A 4,928-nucleotide genomic window follows, 5' to 3' on the forward strand; every position below is an offset into this window, starting at 1 on the left:
ATGCCAGTGTGTGTTACGTGTACACTAAAAGTTACAGAATATCATTATATTTTAGGTTTTACCTGTGCTCTCCAGAAAGAAATTCTTTATCAAGGAAAGCTGTTCCTTTCTGAAAACTGGATTTGCTTCCATTCCAAGGTTTTTGGTAAAGACACTAAGGTTAGTAAAATCATTTGTACTAAATAGTAGTACAGTTCCTTAGAAATGTAGTCACCATTTGAAATTTGCTTTCAAAAGGCTAGAAAACGTCTAATACTCCAAGTGTTACTGAATAGAATGACTGTGCCCGAAAGTCTCTCTAGAACAGGAGTACTATTACTATTAAAGAACCAGTCTCTGCTTTACAGATCTCCTGTCTGAAAAAATATTTAAGAAAAGAACTTGACATGGAATTACAAAGGCTGCCAAACTCACACAGCGGTAATTGTACGAAAGTGGCTCTCTTGGGTTAACTTTGGAAAAGAGAAGGAGGAGGTAGGGTGAAATGTATAAGGGCTAGTTGGGGAAATGGTGGGAAGGATCAAGTACACTCATTAACAGCCAGTTGAATAAAAAAAACCCTAAAACTGGCTTCAGCGTGAACTTGCAAAGGCCTGAGAGGATTCTTCTATCTGTTCATTCTGTTCTACATGAACAGAGAAAGTCTTCTAGGTTTTCACTTGTGAGCCCCGTGTGAAGAACAGAAATGGGACATGAACAGCTGGGATGATTCTAATTACTCTTTTCTCATTACAGATATGACCTGCATAATGTTTTATCCCCCTTTGATGAACATTATGCATATAGATAAAATTACACTGCACCCAAAAATATGCATGTTCTGGTTTTGTTGATTTGGAAGTTTTGGGGTCTTTGTCAAAATAAACTCTTCTCTGTATTTAATCTTTTATTGGGAAAAAGCATGGTTTGCAGTAAGGATTTGTTTGGCTTCTTTCTTTCACAAGTACTTCATTGAACTACCTGCTTTTTAGATAAGACCCCTTCTCAGTGAATTAGGTGCTAAAACCAGTTCAGGGAGTTCACAATATATTATTTCTGTTCTGTCAGCTGTTGTGATGGAACACAATATATCTTTGACAGGGACTTTAAGAAGGCAGAACGTGTTTCTTAAAAATGATTAAAATTATTAATGACACATTAGTGAGGCTGGCTCTATAACTTAATACATATTATTGCTTGGGCCAAGAAACTGGACCATTGTCTCCTAGTTGATGCATTATATTAATTAAATGTAAGTAATATGTTAATACATATGGTGTTGGTGTGCATGTCACTGAAAGCCAGACAAAGCAATCAAAATTAATGAAGGATTGGATGCCATCGTTTAAGTTCATAGCATCTATCTTGTCAGGTAGTTTCATTAAAATTGAAGTTGCTTGTGTCCTGTACAGCACAAATGAATGTGTCTGGGCCTGCTCCAAACTGTGGGGCAGCTTTCTAAAATTCAAGCTTAGCTACATACACAATAAATCTAATAAAAACCTACCAAGTTGAAAAGAAAGACGTGGAATAAAAGCTGCTAAATGATTATCATGTACTACTGGAAAATGATGTTAGTAAGATGTCAGCAGTATGAGCATATGTATATATTCATATAAATAATGCAAAGGGAAACAGAAGATAAAGTTTTCAGAATGTGTCTGTAGTGATATTCCAAGTGCAATCAGTCCTGGGTCCTTGTTTTAGAAAACACTGAGAGGGGACAAAAATGAAAACGAAAAGAGAGAGGCCTGGTCATGTACTTCCAGTTGTCTTCTCTGCCTCCACAACACACGCACTTGATTCAGTCACATACAGCAGGCATAGATTTTTAGACATATCATCAACGAAACAACAGGGGATATTGGGCATATAATGAAGAATCATGTAGTAGGGGAGGAGGAAATCAGGCTTGACAGGAAGAACCATTTTCATAGATGCCACATATATTGACAGAGTTGCCAAGATGCAAAACCTCTATTGCTTGAAACAGTTTAAACTTAGTCATAACCCATCTGCCGAGAGAAGTAGCAGGTCTACATGTTCTATTAAATTTATCAGGACAAGTTCTTCTACCTACAGATTTTTTTCTGTTAAAATCTTTGGTGGGTGAAATAGTAATTCAAGTAAGGAGATTTGAATCTGCAGTGTAAACACCCTGCGTGTTCAGAAATAAAAGAATCCTTCTGCAGGACTTAACAGGCTTTGAAAGACTTTGTTGTCTTTCCAGGTTGTTCTATTTTGGCTATATGTGTTGACCTCCAGTCTTTTCTGGAGCTAAGCATCATCCTAGTTGCTTTTCAAGATGCCTGTGTGTAAACTTGTTTCCTGAAATAATTATTGCTCCAGATAGAAATAAAATACTTGCAGTGATTTTCCCATTTTAATCTATTGCTTAGGTAAGAGTGCAGGAAGCAAGTACTTAATCCCACTTAAGTATTCTTTAGTCTTGATTACAGTAATGTTATCCATCAAAATTGCATGCAGCAGAATGCCATTAACATCTCTTACTTAAAGTTCTTTGAGGTGGACTGAACCAATTAGAAAACTTCTAAGCTGCATTTTTTTATCACTGCTATTTGCAGATTTTCTGCTGATAAATCTTTGGGAGTGGTAGGTTTCATTTATTTTGTTAGTGGTGGTGGTTGTTATGGTTGTTGTTGGTTTTTTTCATCAACGCAAATTGTATTCTGACTATGTGACAATTCTGTTTTGTTTTGTTCTGTCTTCCTGTCAAATAAGCATCATATGTGCTCCCTTCTTTCCACTCAAGAAACAGCCTTTTTAACAGAAGTGTTTGCAAAATCTTTTTGGATCAAGCAAACATTCAGTTCAGGAAAAGTATAATGGAGGATCTATTTAATTAGCCCGTTTTCAAAAGACTTGGCCTCTGAAGCCAAGCAAATAGAATTGGCATGTTTAGATAAAATAAATAATTGATAGAAAATAGAATTAGATAGAATAATCAGTGGAAAAAAATTGTAGTCCAGACTTACAGATTCTCAGACTCAGGCATAGGCCTAAGAATAATATAAAGTTATAGTCATTGGCTGTTGTTATGGTTGTGCTTTTTTCTCTTTTCTTTTTTCCTTCTTTTTCTTTCTTTCTTTTTTTTTCTTCTTTCACCTATTTTTTTAATAAAACTGAATGAATGAATGAATGAATGACTTTCTAGCCTGCAGATGACAGAGGAATGGCTAGCCATGCTTAAACAGTGACTGGTTATCTTGCATCCAGATGAAGCACATTTCTTGTTACTGTCAAAAAATATATATATTTTTTCATCTAATGGCTTGGTATTGCTTTGCACTTATTGCTCTGAACAAAAGTTAATGAAGGTTTATGAAATTGCACAGAGAAACTTTGTTCTCCTGCATTAATGTGTTTTTAATTCTGTGCTCTGATCGCTCAGCAATCGATCTCTGGACACTTTTAATCTTAGTTATGAATTTCTCAAGCTATTGAGGCAGGTGTTCTCACAGTAGCTGTAGCCTATACATGCGTATCTTGTATTATTTTATTTGCCTAACTTCCCAAGCCCAAAGCTTTTCAACTGCAAGTCAAACCAGCTATTCAGTCCTCTGTAATACAAGGTTTACAAAAGAACCCACGCAGAACATTTTAACTGAGATACTCTGAAATGTAACACCACGCATATTACTGAAGGGGTTGAATGAAAACACTAAGCAGGAGGGAAATTTGGGAACTTTTCAATGTAAATGTAGGCAGTTTGGGTGGCACACACATGAATCGGTATAAATAAGTCAGAGGGCATGTGGTTACTGGATCTTTCAGTGATACTCGTTTACTCAGCTATTAAGTGCAAATGAAAGGATCTATAAGTGGTGAACAATAAACCACAATAAACAACAATACCCTGTTTATTGTTCAATACCCTGTTGTCTGATTTGTTTTGTTCCTAAGCAAAATGCCTAGCTTTAAGACTACTTTCTTCTGGAGATCTACAGTGAACGAAGCTTCTAGTCTTTTTAAGAGCACCTGATGAAAATAGAACTAAAAATAGTTAAGAAATAGTACTGATCTGAAACCACACTAGTTCCATATGAATTGTTAGTAATCAAGGACACAGAGGAGAAGTCCTTACACGGAGAGCACTGAAAGTCTGGCATATCACAGTTGGTAGGCTGGCTGCTTGTGGAACAGCATGCCAGATTTGTACACACGTACTGGGACTAATATTGCAATGGTCTTGTTGTAGATCAGCATACCCGTGCTCTCAGTGACACTTCTGAAGAAAACCAAGACTGCCCTTCTTGTGCCAAATGCTCTCATCATAGCAACAGTCACAGACAGAGTAAGTACATAGAGGACAATGCTATTGTACCCTGCCTGTTTTCATTTTTCAACATCTTTTGTCATCTCTACTTACTGGCACTCAGATCATGAGAGATTCTTGAAGATGCCAGGTGGTCATTTAAGCAGGTAGAAAAATTGGTCACATGTAGTCATTTAGATTTAGGATCCCACAGGGTCTGGTTTCTTACCAGATAATTTGAGCTACTTCTACCTCCTCAAGTGTCAGACAAGGGCTGTGTAGAACTTGATGAGAAAATAAGAAATGGAACCTCTTGTTGTCAGCTGTTGCCTGTGAACTATCATTGCTCATCCTCCGAGACTTCTGTGTAGTGGCACTCATGGATCAGAAACAGATGGGTCTGGAAGTACATGCAGGGAGGGTTATCTGCCTTGTTGGAAGCTCTTTACAGTGTTCAGGCATTTTTTTGGGTCTCTCATCTGATCAGCAATACCTTAGGTGCAGCAAAATGCAGTTTCTCCCTGCAATCTTGGTAGTAACTTCATCAATCAGTAGAAAATGTGATATATCCTAAGGGCAGGTTTTTAGAAAAGAAAAACATTTTCTCTGCAGAAATGTTTTTGGACTTGGGCTTTTTTTTTAAGAGTAGAGAATTATTTTTTTTTTCCACTCA

At 36.9% G+C, this 4,928-nt stretch overlaps 1 protein-coding gene and 1 long non-coding RNA gene across 2 annotated transcripts in view; one reads left to right on the top strand and one right to left on the bottom strand.

Annotated features, from left to right (window-relative positions):
* The window catches only part of GRAMD2B (GRAM domain containing 2B), a 46,675-nt gene that overhangs the window by 5,820 nt on the left and 35,927 nt on the right, over positions 1-4,928 (bottom strand).
* Positions 27-4,239, top strand: LOC109364122. The gene is made up of 2 exons (XR_002110147.2): positions 27-159; positions 4,199-4,239. It is a non-coding gene; the product is annotated as an uncharacterized LOC109364122 (long non-coding RNA).

This window comes from Meleagris gallopavo, chromosome Z, assembly GCF_000146605.3.
Source record: "Meleagris gallopavo isolate NT-WF06-2002-E0010 breed Aviagen turkey brand Nicholas breeding stock chromosome Z, Turkey_5.1, whole genome shotgun sequence".
In the NCBI taxonomy this organism is placed as follows: Eukaryota; Metazoa; Chordata; class Aves; order Galliformes; family Phasianidae; genus Meleagris; species Meleagris gallopavo.